The sequence below is a fragment of the Atta colombica genome, unplaced genomic scaffold (genome assembly GCF_001594045.1).
Source record: "Atta colombica isolate Treedump-2 unplaced genomic scaffold, Acol1.0 scaffold226, whole genome shotgun sequence".
NCBI lineage: Eukaryota > Metazoa > Arthropoda > Insecta > Hymenoptera > Formicidae > Atta > Atta colombica.
The window spans coordinates 825,220-845,067 of record NW_017259323.1 but is presented as its reverse complement, the minus strand read 5'-3'; the positions used below and the strand labels follow the sequence as shown (position 1 = coordinate 845,067).

Below are 19,848 nucleotides of genomic sequence, written 5' to 3'. Positions count from 1 at the left end.
TTATATAATAATATTAAATAAAAGTTATTTTTTTTTGTCAATTCATTTAAATTTGATTTTTTTAAATTGACCAATTTGGGAATAGAAACAATTCAATTAATAGATATCAATCAATGTCACTGTCGATTATATTCATTAATAAACAAAGATCTACTAGTATAATCGGTTAATCCGTCTATTATCGATGTTTGTCGCTTAATCGAATCGCTTTATTTTATTAGCTCCATTAAATTGCAAAATGCTCCCTTATGACACACAGGAACGTCAAATGCCAGAATGGGGAAAGGTGCTGTGGAATTTGTGGTACAATAACACAAGAGAGACATTAAAGAGGAGTATCTTAAAGCAAATAGTACATTAGTTTCTCTTTCGTAAATTATTAACTTTAAATAAAAGAAACTGTCGGAGATGTTTTGAAAATAAACTGACGTAAAGAATTCATAAATTAAGAATATAATAAACTCTTTTTCTCTTAAATTATATGGAATAATGTTGCATTAATTTGTAATATTCAGTAAACTAATGCTTTAGTAAATTAATATTTACTATTCAGAATTATTATATATATATAAAAATATATTTTTTATGTTAAAAACTTTATAGTGTGTGTTTATGATGATATTATTAATACAATAGTAGACATTCCTATTTATATACATTTTTATCAAATCATCGTCAATATTTAAAAATTACAAAAATCTATTAATATTTTTCTGATAATTTATTATATTTTAAAATATATTTAGGAGATTATTTTAAAAACAAAATTAATTTCTGCTTTATTTCTCTCTATTTTTCTCTGTTATGAATGAGCAAATTCGTTCGGTGTTGGCGATCGCTTTTCAATTTTCTTCTCTTTGCTACGAATACGATTGCTACGTGATCAGCAGAAGAGTAGGCACCGAAAAGAAAGATGAATGCAAGTCTACCAATCGAACCTTTTTACGGCGATCGATCGGAGTACATTGCAACGAATGCGAACGATACTCCGTTCGCAGCACAGAATTTCGTTCCTTTTCACGCGAAAGAAACCCAGTGAGAAGAAGAGAAAGAGATATCTCTTGCTTACACTACCAAAAAACCTCGAACAATCCGTAACGATCACTCGAGAGTCACACTCACCTCATTTCTGACGAGAAAAACGCACGGCATCGACCGTAAAACTGCAGTGTGTACCATCTTTTTCTCTCTCGGACACGGAATTCGTTGCTTTCGTAAAGTTAGGCGAGACCAAAAGAAAGACGAGGAGAAAGTTTACTCGAGCGACGGTTTTCCGCAGGGATCACGGGGGTGGCTTTTCTTTTCGAGATCCGTGCGAGATCCTCGTTCTTGAAGTCTGGAGATCTACGGTGCCGCTCCTTTATCTCGAAATCAAATCTTCAAAGATAAGGCTGTTCCTGCAGACTCGTGATCTCATGTATCTCGTGCATGAACCAAGATACCACGTCGAAGTCTCAGCAAAGTCGAATTGAAGACGCAACCTCACAATTTTCATGAACACTACCAAGTTTGGCAAAAGTAAATAGCTTCTTTCAGAAAAGTAACCATCAAATCATTTCTCATAAAATACCTAACTTTCGTTAGGTAACTTTCGTTATGAAAAATATTATGATAAATTCATACATTTCTCTGAACCGAACAGAATATACAATCAGAATATACATCACAAAACTAATTATCCGAACAATGCACCATTATATCGACGATTTCTTAAGGCTGTTTTTTAATTTAATATGGCAACACTAATTTCACAGTTATCCAAATACAAATATAAATTATTAATGTCGTAATGTGTGTCTGAAATCGCAATTTTTAACATTTAGATAATAGTTTGAACTAATTAATGAAATGACGCATAATTAGTTTTGTGACTTAAGGCAATTTCAAGGCAGTTGTTTGTAAAAATAGTCATTAAATTACGCCTTCATAAAAACACTAGAAAAATGTGTATGTACAGTCATAATGCATAAGTACATGTACAATAGTGCACTGTATTAATTCGGGAATTGTATATTCGATTAAATAATAACAATTACTTCTTTTGTTTTTGATATATCAAAATAGTTTTTGAAACAAAACAAGATAAAGTTCCATTTAATTTCTTGAACAAATCTATATAAGTGCTACTTTAATCATAAAAATTTCGAATTCTCTCTACATGAAATATATTGTTATTTTTCTATGAATATCTGCCATTGCAATTTACTTGCTAGTTATATTATGTATTATTACAAATTCTCAAGCGTCAAACAATTTCTGGACTGTATAATAATCGCAATTCGTGTTTTCTTTCAATGTAAATATCGTGCGCGTAACGAAAAAAAAGTGGCGGTAAACTGGCGACAAAACAAAATTGCAAGAGACCACTACGAAACGTCTTTCCTCAAAGTTACCATGTTATGTAACCACAGCGCGGAGAAGCAGTAAGTGGAAAATCTACTTTGAGCCGCGCCGTGAAATTCATATGCAGGTGACGGTGCGAGATTCGCTCACTCGCTTCACGATGTAACGCTGCGAAGAGGAAGCTGTTCTCGCTTCGTTCTTCAAGAAAGAAATAGCCGAGAGTGTCCTGTTGCCCCCGCTGGGCTGCGAACCTTTCCCGCAAAAGCTCTGAGAACTCCGGATCTGAATTTATTCTTATTTAAAATGGAAAAGTTTCCAAGCAGCGACGACAGCGGCAGCGCGCTCGAAAATACGTAATTTCGTTTCGTCTGCGAAAAGATGAACGCATGGTGGGATCAGAATTCGGAAGGATAGTAGAGAGAAACGAAGACAGAATGGAAAAAGATAGAAAATTCGTTCTTACACATTTTTATGAATTGTGGAAAATATAGCGGCGAAAAGCATTTGGAGGGAGAAGCTTTTGCCGTCCAACTGTCCTCGATTAAAAATCGGATTTATTACAGAAGGAGATAGTTTAAAACGTAACTTTTAATCTTCTTGGAGCTTCTTTAATACGTAGATATATATATAATGATAAAATTTATGGGAATCGACAGCACCCGCGCTCTATTTACAAAACGTATTTCCTTCGTACGTTTAATATTTTTCATGTCTATGTTAGTACAAAAGATATAATACAAAAGATATAAAATCGCCATTTTTAACTACCTGTAAAACATTTAATAAGTTTTTATGAATGTTTATATTGAAATAACCATTTATCACTTTTTATCTTCAAAATCATTCATCTTTATAAAAGTTATTGAATTGCAAATTACATTATGTGAACATTTAAAAAAGTTAAAAAAAAATGCATGCTCATAAAATATTAAAATTACGCAAATAATATTCAACGATATTTAAATAAACAATATTATTCCATTTATATCTTCTATTCTTAGTCATATAAAAATAAAATGAACTCATATTGGATTGTGATTAAAAATTTTAAAAGATAAACATGCAAAAGTTCTTATTTATTTTAAACTGAAATATTCATTTAACGTAAACTAACTAAAATATAAATTAAAAAGAAACTCTGGTGTATTGCAATTATGTCATGCATCAGAGGATACTCCTTGTCAAGGAGGAAAGTTTTTTACCGCAACATTACGAGAGAAAAAATATTAGCATTTTGATAAGCATTCTATATTCAGATAGATTCCTTTGTAGCGTCATTATAAGTAAACAGTAAGAAGATATAATAATATGAGATACAAAATATTGAAAAAAATAACACAGCTCTGAAAAATTTAAAATATAAATTTGTAAAATTTTTACATAGATGTATAGTACTGTGTTATGATAGATAACGATACATAGAAACGATAATAGATATAAATAAAATAATAATTCTTTCCTAATATAAAAGGTTAATTAAATTATTACACACATTGTCATAATATTGTTATATTCAAACATTAAAATTTTTTATAAGTAATCGTGAATAACATTTAATAAAATCTCTATAAGAATCTATTAAAATTTAATGTTTCTTCTTAGACCAAGATTATTTTATTAGGTATGCGAAAAAGTTCGTGGCGTTTTTCCCGTTACATCTAACGGGAGAAACGCCACGAACTTTTTCCCACCTAATATTTGTTTGAATTACTATATAATTTATATGTTTTTAACAGTTACCTCATGTTTTAATATTATGGTACTATTAAGTCAGTATATACAACACTATTAATATAAATATTGTTAAGTTAGATTTAAATTCAAGATTTTTTAGAATCTAATTTTAGAAACTATGATAGATGTTTACTTGATGTTCTCTCACATTTAAGCAATGTATGTATGGATTATATATCAATGTTCTAGCTCGTTAGAAATGACGACGTCGTTCGATTGCAATCATAATTCAAGTAATTTCACATAGTTTCAAATTAAGCGGTAATGATGCACCCAAGAGTCGATCGTCCGCGAGATACGAGCGAAGCGACAGCCGGAGCAACATGAGAATCGAGAGGAATATTCCGTATCGTCGTTGTCTTCGCCGCCACCCACCGCTGCCGCTGTCGCCGTCCTAGATTCCCTTCTACGCGTACTCGATTACAGTCTCCGTCTCTCGCTGCCGCGTTGAATCCTAATAGCGAAATTTTAGTGTATACCACATTCGCGATGTTCGTTCATCGCGAACGTGTTACTGTGAAACGTGTTCCGTATACGATAAGTTTAAGAACTTTCGCAAAAGTGGCCGATCTAGCGCTAAGTGCTTCTACATCTTCAATCGAGAAGCAATTCTGAGACTTCCCTGAAAAATGGGAAGAAACGATTCCATAATTCTTACTTGTCATCAATGCCTGCTTTTCAGTTGACTCCAGTGATTGACTTTAAAAAGTTTAAAAAGTTATTTTAAGTTTTAATATACATATAAAATCAGAAAATAATTAAGATTGTAGATGAAATAGCAATGTGTGGTCTTTCAATGATTAATAGTAAGATATCTTGAATGACTAAACATTTAATAATTATGACAAAAACAATAAAAATAATTATTAATATGTAATAATTAATGTTATTGATGTTAACATTACAGAATCATTGAAATTTCTATTTTTTGATGCAAATGCTGTCCAATCAATTTAGATTTAATCAATGACATAATACATAGCTTGCATAAAATGTGATTACTAATTTTGATTGAAAATCTATTAGAAATCTAAATCAATTTAATATATATAGAACTCGAAGAACTTTATGTGTGTCACTACAGTTAAACAACAGATGTAAAATAAAATTTTTGAATTTTATCATTTTATTTTGAAAACAATTCTTCCAATATGTCTCGTTATATCTTCATATGACGATAAATATTATATTTATAACAGAAACATATATCCGAAATAAATTTACATTTTTTTATTATTAATATTAATTCACAATTACTTAATACTTGCATTGTATCAAATAAATAAATTCATTTTATTCGTAATAGAACTATAATATTATTGTTTTGCGCAAAAACATTAAATTTTCCCTCTCATCTGTATGTACATTATAATATTTTGTATCACAAAAATGCAATTTAGAAATATAAAATCAAAATAATTATGTTTTGCTCTCTTAAAATAAAACAATTTTTTATTTTTTAATACTGAAAATTTTGCAAATTATAAAATTAAGTTTAAGAGATTACTTACATAAAATCAATTATCGAACATTACATTACAAATTAAAAAATGTTACTTAATTAGACATCCGCGGAAATCATAAATTTGAGCAACTCATCTCCTCTTAGAAACTTTCTAATCTATTGCCGATACAATCTTCCTTAATGTTTAACGGAAGTGAACTACGTGATGTAGTGGTCGCGGTGGTTAGAGAGGGATGCATGGTGAGAGTTCGCACGCGACTTTAAAAATAAAGTTTCTCCGGAACGAGGAGACACAGTCACCTACCATGGATGAACCACGAGTCCCTCGAGAAATCTTACTACACACAGGAAGGTTGCGCATTACATACTGATGTCAGCTTCATATCGGACGTCTGAGTTAATCGTGAAAAGAATAACTATCGGCTCGCGGTTAAAAGAAAGATACTATAAGATGTATTAATATCATACAATTTCGCTTGCTTATACAAGGAGATTTATCCATGAATATTTTAATGTACGAATTCTCTTTTTATGGTTAGCTGTTTCATTCGCTCTATTATGAAACAACTATAACACTCAATTTCCATTGAAATTATAGAATATATTTATTCATGAATTGTGCCTGAATATAAGAGCACTTTAGCGTATCGATATGTGACTATTGTGTTGAGTTAGATGCCATGCTCGTCGCAAGAACGGCAAGCAAACCGGTGAATGGTTCATCCTTTATCGAGCCAAGGGGAATATAAGTCTTCGTTTCCTCTGGGATGTTATACAAGGGAAATGTTTTACATTATGAAAATCTCTATTGCGAGACCGAGAAAACTTCCGAAGGCAGATGGTTGCATAGGATGTTTGATACTCAATGTGGCATTCTTGAAAGATTAACATGAAGAAATATAGGTTAATAATAATACTTTATCCTGTTTCGGTGACGTGGTTTATTAATTATTTGCAAATCGATCCCATATTTTCCATATACAATTTATGATGATATTTAAATATTTAAATAGGATATATGAATACATATAGCATTTAAATATAAATATGTAGACATATATATAGAAACTATGAGTGTTGTATGTTAGGATAAATGTACATTTATTCTCAAAATTTGCTGTTCTATCAAATTTGACATAAAAAACTGCATATTCCATTTAAAAACCATTAGTTTTAATTAAAAACTAATTTTGAAATGTTTCCTATGACTATCTATCTACAAGAAACATTACTATCATATTATATCCCTCTCGAAACCATATAAATTTTTGTATATAAAAGTTTAAAAAGATAAATTGGATTGGATTTGGAGAATTACAAAACATCAAGTAAAGAAAATGAGTTAGTGGGAATTAGCGATGTATATGTGTATGTGATGCGCAATTATTTCCTGTTAAAAAAAATTTTACGTAATTAACGATTACATTAAAAATACGTTTCGGCTAAGTCATTATCATTATTTTGTATATTACTTTTTTGTATTGTTTGAAACAGGTGAGATATTTAAGATAGATAAAGTTGATTAATACTTGCTGTATCCTTTTAAGACAATTTTTTAAAATAGCAAAAAAATTTATTATTATCTGATATGAAACAAGAAGTTAATTAATTTACTTTGATAATATACGTTCTTTTTATTAATTATGCGATTTAAAGTTTATTTTTAAATAAGTTCTCAAATATGACAAAAAAATATCTGAAATATAAATCATACTCAAATATTCGTAAAGTTGCATATTAAATTATGTTTTCATATTAAAACGTGACTTAATTATCAATACAAATCCAAAATAAAATTATTGTTTTTGTTTTAAGAATAATAATAATAATTACCCGAAATTAAACACGTCATATTTTTTCATTTTAAATAAAAGTGTATCGATAAATAGATCGATAAGAATATAAATAGATAAATTTTGTCGATAAATAGAAATTAATCGATAAAATATATATTTGTGTATACAATACAGATAACAAAGAAATTATTTTAATCTGTTAACTGCTCGGTTAGTTTTATTTATATTGTATGTATCCACTCAAACATTGTATTCACGAATATGTTCAAGATCAATATATGCTCCGGACAGGTTGTCTTCTTACGCGGAAGATTCGTATGCAGTTATATGCATGATACGTAGAGGATATGTGTCGTGGACATTAATTTAACGCTCTCAAAAGCAATTTGCTGCCTTGTCACGGCAAGACGAATGTTACAGACGACGTAACCTGTGTTACTCTCTAGCACTGCTTCTCCACCTGTCTCTATCGCCATTTCTCTGAAATGGGCTCTACTTAGACCATACTGTTTGACCAGCTCCGCTTAGTCACATGATTTAATGTTAATAAATTACGGATGTGCTCAGAATTGCGTAATACTTGCCAACAAGCGGCACCTTAATGACTGCTAAGAGACTTCAGTACTTAAAGCTGTTTTTTAAGGGACTCTAAGCTCTCTTGCCTTTGAAGGTGCCACTCACGTCTCAAACATTAAAATTTATCTTTGATTCTTTCTCTCTCTCTCTCTCTCTCTCTCTCTCTCTCTCATGTTTAATTTAATTACGGAAAATTACGGAAAGTGTAAAAATATTAATACTTAAAACAATTTTATTCTTATAAACCTATTATTTTAAATTATTGTAAAACATTAACTGCAATTCGCATTTAAATTACTAGTATTATTTAAATCAAGAGACTTAATTAATTTCAATGCATATTTATGCACAATTATGCAAGTATCACACTCCAACTTTCAATATACTTATACCTTACATTTTTGATAGAGAATTAAAAATGGATAGATATATTCGTGATTTATTTATATCATTAACTTTTTAATATTTACAATTAGTACTTTCTTTCTTAGCAAATGACTCGACATTCTGTAAAGATTTCTTATGAACAAAGCCAAGACTTCACCGCTTTCTGAAGAGCGATTGCGAATGTAGCTTACTGTTCTGAATAACTAAATTTATGCGTATATTTATCATCTTGCTTTATGTAATGGCAAATACGTAGAGTCGTTGTAAAAGTAGATCCTACCGTCAGAAATGAGCGCTAAGAAAACTAATGTGATCGTGCATGTTTCACAATTAAGCTATGTAAGCGGATTACTACTTCGTGAAAGTCAAGCGTGGGTTACTTCTGGACGCGAGACTTTACACCATTATATTATTATAAATGACACTTTGACAATTCGGGGCTTCTAGCAGAATAAATTAACGTGCCTTAATTGCCACAGCACAACATAACCCATGACTATAAATTTGAATGAACTTCTGTTAATATATTAAAGTATGTTTCACGTTTTATGCACGTTATAATTTATTTAAATTATAATGTCGAAATAATGTAAAGAAAAATATAACATTTTTCTAAGAATAAAATTTAATATGAAGGAAACTGGAATTGCCGTATTTTTAGATCAATTTTTATTGAAAACTCACTATATATATATATAATAAAAATTTTTTTTTACAAAAAATTTCTTTCTCTGTATATGAAGTATCTATTATTCTTAATTAATGCGGGATATAAATATTGCTGTCAAACCCAATCTCTATATAATTTATATCCCTTTCCTAAAACTGTTATATATTATCAATTTCCATCATTCCATCATTCATCATAATATAATATATTCTATTTTCGAGTGTACGTGGAGGCTAAAGAAATCTATAGAATAGCAATACATAAAAAGAAAATAAAAATTCTCAAAAACTATTTATTCGCTTTAAACTGCGTTTTTCCTATTTTTTGCAATTACAATTTCTTTTAAAAATTAATAAAACGAACATTAATAAAATGTCTACCTGAAATATAGCACGATAATCAAGGAATTTTTTAATTTTAATTGCCTATTAAAAACTGAGTTTTTTCGGCTTAGCTGGAATACTGTTGACTGAATAAATTAGATATCTTTATCTTCACTTGAGGTAAATTTCTAAAAGGTTTCTAAAGGTTTTTGACAGAAGTTGCAAAAATTTCTTATATCGAATATTATACGCTAATGTTTTTTTAAAATTATGAAATGTTTGGAATTCTATAATGCATTTTAGACTGACGCGTTGTATTAGCGAATTATTACAAGATTAAGCATTAATTTTGTTTTAATATTACTAATTCATTTTAATTAGGATTATCTTCCTGTTAGTAATTTTATTCTTTATTTTAATTTTTTTTTTATTGATATATATTATTTTAATATTCTGCATTTTAATAATAGATATATTTAAGTATCAACAAAAGAGAATAAATAGATATATTAAGTATCAACAAAAGAGAATAAACAGTTGAATCAATTTTTTATATATACAAAAAAATATTACTTTATCGTATGTACAACAATGAAAAAAAGATCATAAGGTTTTATTAAAAGACATTATTTATTTTCTGTACTGGCATAAACAGGTCGAGTTCTGTAAATATTTATTGATGTAAAACTGGAATACAATTTTTTAAATGATTTACGTTGCAAATTGTAAATAAAATAAATTTTTTGTACTTTATGTTGTTGCATGCAACATTCACACATGCATTTAAACAAAATTAATTAAAATTAATTAATTAAAATTAATTAATTTTGGCTGTTAAGATAAGCGATTAACAATATTTAATAACTCGTAATTTTAAATCTTATTTAAAATAAATAATTATGTGTAATAATTAGACTGATAAGAATAAATTAAATAAAAAAAAGAATTTTCGAAGCAAATCTTGATGTTTAATAATATTCACAGTATATACTATGCGATACACAGTATATACTATGCGATTAACATTCAAAAAATCGAACTTATATTTGAAAAAAATGATTTTGTTGAGTCATCAAAATAATTATGAAATGTCTATGAAATTTAAGCAATCTTGGAAAAAATTTTGAGCAACCAATTTGAGCATTTTTTTTACACAATTATTTTAATAGTTCGAAATTATTTTTAAATCTATATTTAGCTAAATTTCTAGATAATTTAATAAAGCCATTCTGTCGGTGTATATAAATTAGAATCTATTTCATAAAAAATAGATGTTAAAATTTCTATTTGAAAATAAAATCAGATAAATGGACAGTGATTTGATAAACAGCAGCGTGTTTCGGGTAAAATAATTTACGTTCTGCCTTAAATCTAGTTATCTCGCTGCGGCGCCGTGACGGGTTTCATAAATGCGTAACGAGCATTTGGAAATATTCCTTTTCCGTAAACGACAAAATTGAAAGCAGCATAGAGTTTATTATGGCTGTGCATGTGTTGTACGAATGCATACTTTTGTTGTAGAGGTCAGAATTAATTAAATCTATTTCACTGTGAGTGAAATTAAAAAATGGTTCGGACGTTGAAAAATTTTCCCATAATTTCAATCTCTGTATGACTATCGAATATATATTCAGATATTCTGCGATTTAAATTCATAACAAACTAATATTTTATTCTTACATGCACAAAACTTTTGCTGCAATAAAATCAACAGCTAAATTTATTGAAGAAGATTAATCTTAACTTTCTTTAATCTAAATGATTGATATGTATAATTAACTTTATTTAACTTATTTTATTAACACCGATTGCATATTATATAAAATAATCTGATCATTACATATTGCTTATTATAATATTATCTTAATTTTTTCATGTCTTTTGTCTAAAAAATTTTTGAAAATATGTTAAAGTAGATTTTAAAAAATTTAGAAAGCTGTTTAAATAATATTTTTGTAATCACAAACATTTTTTCAATAACATCAATACACATATATTTCACATATAAAATTTTATACAAGTTGCAAATAAATAACAAAACTTTATTTTGTATCCCACAAACTAAATTTACATTTGATTTTGATTTTGATAAAAATAATAGTATTTAAATAAATATCCGCTGGAAAATACTTGAAACAAATTTCTATTACAAAAAATTATTAGTCATAGAAAAGATTTTTATTTATTTTGTGATTTTGATTTTTATTATTTTCATTTTTTTTATTTTTATTTTATATGTAACAAACAAACTGCAGATTAGGGAATATATTAAAAAATTAATTTAATAAAACTGAAACATAAAGAATTAAAAATAGAACATAATAGGAGGAAAACCGTTTTTAATTAAAAATCAGCATTGTCTATTGTTGATATTGTGCGAAGTACTAAAAAACATAGTAATATCATGACATAAAATCTGACAACAAAGAAGCACTTAGATCTTATATGTTGTATATTGTATTGATTTCCGACAAGAGTGCGAGATAGACGTACATTAATTTTCCGGCTCTTTTCAACCGTCCATCTATCGTAAGTTTCTTGCTTCATATCTTCATAGAATAGAATAACATTCTTCACGTATGCTCTAGTAAGAAAACTATTTTAAAAACTAAAGTAATAAAACAAAAATAATTTAATCATGTTTACACTATAAATTGATTACTCAATTTTTTAAAAAGTATTCATTACACAAATATAATGATACATAAGTTTCTTTCAAACATTGCTATTTCATACACTGTTGTATTACTGATGTGTCATATCTTGATCTATCTAATGCTGGAATTCTATTTTTTTAATGCTGGAGTTTCATTAAAAAATTCGAACAGTTTTGTGTTCAACATATAATTTCAAATTAAATTTTTTGCTAAAATTAAATATACATAAAATTAATTGAATAAGTCAGAATTTGTTAATTATTTAAAGTATTACGTATTGAAAGTCTATTTTCAATAGTAATTATTATTATCATGTATCAATATCAGTTATTTGATATAATTTTTAATTATAAGAAAAATTTGAATTAAAGTTAAAAACTAGATAATGTTCGAAATATTTTTGATGCATAGAGTAAAATATTATCGGTTCCCAAATCGCATTATCTCGTTTAAAAATTATTGTATTATTATTGTATTCAATTATTGTATTTATATACTTTCTTACGGATTATTTAAGAACTATATGATATTGCAACGCTACTCCGTTATACTTGTGACATGAAGCATAATAAGAATGTTGTTATTTACATAAAAAAATCGTGATAGCATTGCTATTTTTCAACGTATTTCATAGCAGAATTACAGAAAATATAAATTAAATAGCCTAAGTCTTGCGCATTTGTTGTGATTATTAGAATATTAGAATATTATTAAAATTAGATTAATAGAGTCAAAGTTTGCTTTACATTTGTATATAGGTTAAATAAATAAAAGTTAGAAAAATGTTCTAGTTTCCTAAATCGCACCACAATCTCACCTTTTAAATTGCTTAATATTTTTATAATTCTTACATTTTTATTCCATTTATTATTATATGAAAATGTGTATTGTAAATCTGCGAAGTGTTTATTTTGTTTCACATAGAAATTCTTTAAATTACTTCTTGAAATTATCATGTGTTTCAGAAATTATGAAAAATATGTTCTTAAGTTTTTAACAGCATAATAAAATACAATTCTTTCCTTTTCTTATGTAATTTATAAATTTTTTGCGCTATTATAATATCTTAAATAAGAATATTGACATGGTGCGATTTTTAGGCAACGAATTTCTTCATCGCCAAATCGCACCATATTGAAAAAAATCCTCATTTTCAACCTTATAATAGCGCAAAAAAATTATTAAAAAATTACATAAGAAAGGGATAAGAATGTAATTTATTATGTAAAAAATTTAAAAATATTTTTCATTATAATTTCTGAATTATAAGCCTTTAAGTAAAAAGTAGTGTGATTTCAGCAACCTTACCTATTACTTTCATATTGTATACTAACTTAGTTAAGTTAAAGATATTCTGAAGGAATCAAATACAAAAAAATGCTGACATTTTATTTAAAAGAAGCTTTCATTGTTCTCGATCTATATTTACGTCTCGTCATACAATTGTCAAACATATAAAATGAATAACAAATAAAAGAACAGGATTTAGCAGATAATGAACTCGCCGAAAATTTACGAGTCCTCCAAGTATCATGAATCTGATTTTTTGATTTCACGCTCTTGCGCGTAAAGAACATCCACTCGTATTTGCGTTCGTAGTAATACTCAAGACAGATCTCTTATATAGGCGAATGTTCGAGAACTGTGCTTGCGCGCACATATAATGTCTCGTTTATTTATGAGCTACACGAATACATCTTTCTAGATTTTACAGCCAAAGGCCATCTTCGCCGCGCTACAGCAAACATCTTTGAATACTCGTTTCTTTCGAATGATGATGCCAATGTATTCACAGAATGTGCAAAATCTCTTTAACTTTCCAAAGCAGTAAATCGTATTTTGTACATTATACGTCGACCATCATATGAATTATGTATCTTCAACATTTTCTTCAAGCAATTTTCTTTAATACTTAAATAACTAACATTTATACAAAATTTTATTTACAACACAAAGGACGCGTTCCATTTAACATTCGCAACGCTCACGAACATCATTTTATCCTTGTTTAATATTTGAATAAGAATGAAATGATGCTCGCAAGTATTGCGAACGTTAAGTAAATTAACGCAAATATATACTTTAAGTCAATAAATAATTATTTAGATTCAGAACTTGGCTCTATATTAAAATTAACTGTCATAGTACATTGAAGTGTGTGTGTGTGTGTGTGTGTGAACATTCTATTATGAAATGGAAAACATATTTCTTGATAATACTTTTGAGATTTTCATGGATGTTTTTTTTTTCAAAGGTGCCAAAGAGTTTACGAATTATCACCGTGTCGTGATCTTTTACTAATGTCAAGGTTGGGTAGTAACTAGTTAAAATGTTAAAAGTTAAAAAAAGTTAAAAAGTTAATAACTTTTAACTTAACTTAGTTAATTTTAAATGCATTAAATTTTAATTTAACTAAATTATTTTTAAACGTTAACTTTTTAACTTTTTTTTTTAAGTTAAAAAATTTTTGTAATCTCTTTTAAATATCTTAGAAAAATAATAAGATATAAAACTAAGGGTATATATTCGTAATCTGATCATATTTTAAGTAATTCTTAAGTAATTTTTTAAGATACTAATACAGCCTTCTGATTGGTTTATGCGGTTATGCCTTAAAAAGATTAGGACATTATGATCTAAAAAATAATTTTTTTTTTAAATTAATTTTTTTTTAACTTAAATTAATTCAATATTGACTTAACTTCCGTTAAGTTAATTTTTTATTCCTTCAATTTTTAACTTAACTTTATTAATTTTGTAAAGCCATTAACTTTAACTTTATTCAGTTAAAAAAAAAACATTAACTTACCCAACTCTGACTAATGTCAAGATTTCGTGAATCTTGTCATTTATTTCATCAAAGTGAAGAACGAACTGATACTGTATCAGTGCCTTCTCGCCCTGATGAAATGAAGAAAAACTATTTCTTCTATAGAAATGAAAAATCAAAAAAGATTTAAAAAGATTTAAAAATAATAAAATAAGAAATAAAATAGATACCAATGAAATCTTAAAACTCTTATACGAAGTTTTGTTTGACGAATTAAAATATAATTTACTTATCTTCGGCGTATTGTTAAAGTCATAATTCCTAATTGAAAAAATTTACAATATTTAATTTATAATATTATGTACTGTAAAACAATTTCTCACCGTTATGCATTAGCGAGAAATTAAGATCTGTACGAAATGCTTTATCCAAGTGTGAATTTCATACTTTGTTGACCTATATTTATATTTACATACTTTAGCCCGCTTACTTTTTCCGACCGCGCGCCAGCAACAATTTTGGGACTTGGCCGATATGTTTACAGTTTGCCGTTTGTACTTTATCATAAATAGAATCGCGCGAAAGTGTTGGTTGGTCCGAATCCCATGGTTACGCGGGTTCCTCTCTCGCGTTCTCGCGAGAGAGAACGAGGGATTAAATTAATCTTCTTACTTCCCTCCTGCCTGATAATGACAAGAACAATTATTGGTTTTAACGGGCGGCTGGTCTAAATATCTGAGCAGAGAAGAGTTAAAAGAAAACTTTCCGTCGTCGCCCTGTAGGAAGTTTCGTGTGAACAAGTTTGTGCTTCATTGTGCCGTTGAATTTTTTTCAACACGCGAAACTTATCTACTTTTAAATCGAATCGTTATTATATGCTTTCTTTTTTTTTTTTTTTTTTTTGGTCGAATAATTCTAATAAAGAACTAATGGAGAACTATGATTTTAAAAAATCTATGGAAAAAGTGACCCGCTGTCGCGCATAATCCTCTTAGTAAAACTCCTTAAAGTAGCGCGTTGCACATTTTAATTGAAAAAAAAAACGGTAAGTGGTAAATCCTAGAGACCTGTCGCGATCAGACGAGTGGCACGGCTACGAGTCTCGACAATGAAATATCGCTTTATCGGTCGGTTCATAAATTCCACCTCTTTTTCGATGTTCTTGAAGAAGATTATTTCCTCCACTTCGCCTTTTGTTCGTTTAATACTATGGAGACCATATCAGCAACCGAGCACTTCTTATTTACAGATTTCCGGACAAATTTTTTTAACAATAACGTTTTATCTAATACATTTACATTTATAATACCTAATTTACTAAACTTCCTTTATGTTTAATGTTAGATAATTGAATTCTCTATCCAATTTTTACTAATTGTAAGAAAAAATTGACGTAACACTTATGAAAAAAGTTTTAACTTTAATAGCGAAAACATCTTTTTAATGTATTCTAATGCTTAATGCGATTTTGCTACTTTTAATGGATAAAATTTAATAAGTAAGAAAATAAAATGTTATAATCGATAATTTGAAATTTTTATTAACAAAAATTATTAATTCTCAAAGGATAAATGGGCAATTTATTGATATTATTAGATTAACTTTCTTTGTATGATATTTTCGATATTTCTTAATCAATATATTTTTCATTTTAAGAGTCACATAAAATATATGCTTACGTATATATATATATTTTTAATAATATTCATTGGAAAATTAGCATTCTTAATTTATAATCCAAATTTTAAGTTATAATATATATAATATTTATAATTTATATTGTATCTCTCTAATATTAAGTTGATAAAAATTCTTAGATTATTAACACTCATTAAAAATTTTATCTCAAATTTATCTCAATATCTTGATTAAAAGTATTTAATAATAATAAATTGCGAAGTTAATCATAACTTGCGTATTGCAAGAACTACATTTTAAATTATTCATTGATATTTAATATGATGCAGTTCACGCTAATTCACAAAAACCTGTTTGACTTATGCGTGTTTAAATTTATTCAATTCGATTTTTTTATTTTATGCGACTAAAGATTAAGAATTTATTCAACACAAAGAAAGAAAAAAACATGTAACAATATAATATAGGATTATAATATAAGCTGAAAACAGCAGACAAATCGACAGATATATCATCCTGTATCATGGCAGATAATTTTTTCTCCAAGCGATCTGCGCGATATGAGTTGTGATCGTTATCGATTTATGAGTAGCAGCATCCCTGGATATGCGCCGAACCCATCCCATAAATACCGAGTAGCGCGTAGCTTTTCGTTGTATCTGTCATAAATACGCATTTTATCTGCCGTGGGATTTCAAATGAAAAACAGTCGTCAAGAGCTCATGGGATTACTCGTAAAAGAGGCCGATGGTCGCAGAAGGGTTTACAACTCTAGCGCACTTTACATCCTTCAGTCGTGATTTTGCTGACCCAATGTATCTTCCCCATAAAAAAAAACTTTTTAGATAAAACAATGAAATTTGTAAGAGTTTTTGTAACTTTTTTATTTAAAAAAAATTTTTAAACTTTTTAATTAAAAAAAGTAGCTTGTAAAAGTAGCTTTTTTAGTAAGATTGTTTTGCTAAAGTTATATAAAAGGATATATTTACAATTTGTTAAAATTACATTATATTGAACAATTCTTTTTATATTGAACAATTCTAAAATACATGTCATTATTTATATATATTATTTGCAGTGTATTAATCTTTTTACATTCTGTACTATATTACGCTGAGTATTATTTATATTATTTGTTTAGTGACATATGTGCGATATTTTACTTTTGTTGAAATATCACCGAAGTATAACAGATAGGAAATCATGTTGCACCTTTAATTGATAAAATAAATGACATTTACAATTCTAGTAAAAAAATATCATGCATAAATTTATTTAAAAATTATTTGTTTATTATTATATTACAATATATAATGTATATACATATATGTGATATTAATTTTTTTTGTTAAAAAATACGATAAAATACGAATTAGATATTTATAAAATATACTTGTAAATATAAATTGGAAATTTGTGTAAATAAAAATTAAAATTTTAGAACTGAATAACGCAAAAAAAAATAACTTTTTTAAACAAGATAAAACAAAAATAATTGTGCGTTTAATACAATAATAATAATAATTATTGTTATATTTGATAATGCAAGCATCATATTATGTGAAATTTACGCTTTCTCTTCAATGAACAAAGTTCATTTCTTCATTTCACAAACTCAACTTTCAAGACGTGGAGTTTTGTGCTTTATAAACTTCAATGACGCTTTTCATTCTTTACGACAAATAGCAAAGCAGTATAAAACTTACATTTCAATTTACGTTCGAGAAAACGTTCTCGAAATATCCGAGTTCGCGGTGTGAGGTCTCATAAATCTCGCGCGACGAGAATCGACCTGATGCCGGGTGGCTCAAAGAAAATGAGTAAAGCCTCTCGAGCGCCCAGACGGCACGTGTCGAATTATTCATTTGTCGTCAGTCCCAAGCTGCACCTGTGGAGAAAGCCTTTATCGTTTCACGTAATTCAAGCCAATGTACTTAATAGAAACTATTGGCAACAACAAACGAAATGAGAGAAACGCCTAAACAGAAAGAAATTTTACGCTTCGTTAATCCTTCATGTAATTATGTGATTTCAAAATAAAATTGAATCTTTATCTTTATTATAGTAGATTACGGGATAAAAGTAGTTAATCATAAACATATTTGTAATTGTTGATTTTAACGGAATAAAAATTTATATGAAATTGCTTCTTAATATTAATCTATTTTTTATACATATATTGTTTATAAAAAATCTTCTTCGTAAAACTTTACTTTTATTTGTCCGATGTATATATTTGTAACATAAAAGTCAAAATTTTAATACCTAAATTTATATCTATTCATATCTTTATGTGTTTATCTTACCAAGAGAAAAAGCTGAAACGTCTGATATTGATAATACAATTTTTTATTGGAATTTTAAAAATGTTAAATTAATTTTATCGAGGAAATGTTTGACTGTTCTCTTCTATATTTAATGACTTTATCTAAAACAAAAAGATCGCGCTCCTAGAATCGCCACAGATTTTGCGATCAACAATGCGAGTTTCGGAATATTTCAGCATGTTAAAGCAAGAACTTATTGTTACGAAGTGAAAAGCGGCTTTCAAGGAGCAAGATACAGTATATTAACTATAATGTTGCACGCCAAATTGGTTAAGGTACGTAAGGATCTGCCGGCATGTGTAATTTCACAGGAGTTACTTAACAGATGGAAATTCGTACCTGAAAATTCCACGTTACACCTGTTCACTCTTCCAAAATTGCGAATTTTACTTAATAATATTCAAGTATACTGACATTGAATAATGTATAAAATATGTCTAGAGCAGAAGCTTAAGATATTTTCTCTTTCTTTTATTTAATAAAATTTTTTAAAGCTTTTATTTTACAGGACATGCTTTCATTGTAAGTATACGAAATTTAATTCTTCAGCTTCTGAACGAAATCCAAAAATTGAAAACTTTAGAAGCATATATATAGATATTTATATAAAAATGTATGTACATATCTATATACAACTAATCAGAAAAGTATAGTGTTACTTTTACAAATGCTTAAAAAGAAAGAATAATATTATTAATCTCTAAAACTGGGTCATTGTAAGTAGGTTAAGGAAGGATATACACATACTAGAAAGGTCAAAAAGATTTTTACAATTTTTTGTTTTAGATAAACTATGGAAAAACGACGATTATCATAAACCATTATTGTTATTAGTGTCAACAATTGTGACGCACTATTTGTTAATATCTTTAATTAAAAATTTTATGTAAAACTCATTAATACACGAGTAAAATATTGTGATTAAATCTCTGTTTGAATAAAGTTAATAATTTTCGCAAAACAAAATTCGTAAAAATATCTTTTTATATTTTTTTATATTTTTTTGGATATCCTCTCTTTTAAGACATAATCTATATAATATTATAGATATGTACTTTTATATTTTAACATGCAGAAAAGAATATTGCGTAAATACAGTAAATAATATAATACGAAATGAAAACATTTTCAATATAAATTCATTATAAAAGATATGCATGTG

The 19,848-nt window shown here is 27.7% G+C and overlaps 1 long non-coding RNA gene across 1 annotated transcript in view; it reads right to left on the bottom strand.

Annotated features, from left to right (window-relative positions):
• LOC108688173 overlaps positions 1-19,848 on the bottom strand; it is a 75,367-nt gene that overhangs the window by 18,381 nt on the left and 37,138 nt on the right. Inside the window, exon 2 of the long non-coding RNA XR_001931776.1 lies at positions 18,066-18,247. This is a non-coding gene — a long non-coding RNA (uncharacterized LOC108688173). The remainder of the gene's footprint in view (positions 1-18,065; positions 18,248-19,848) is intronic.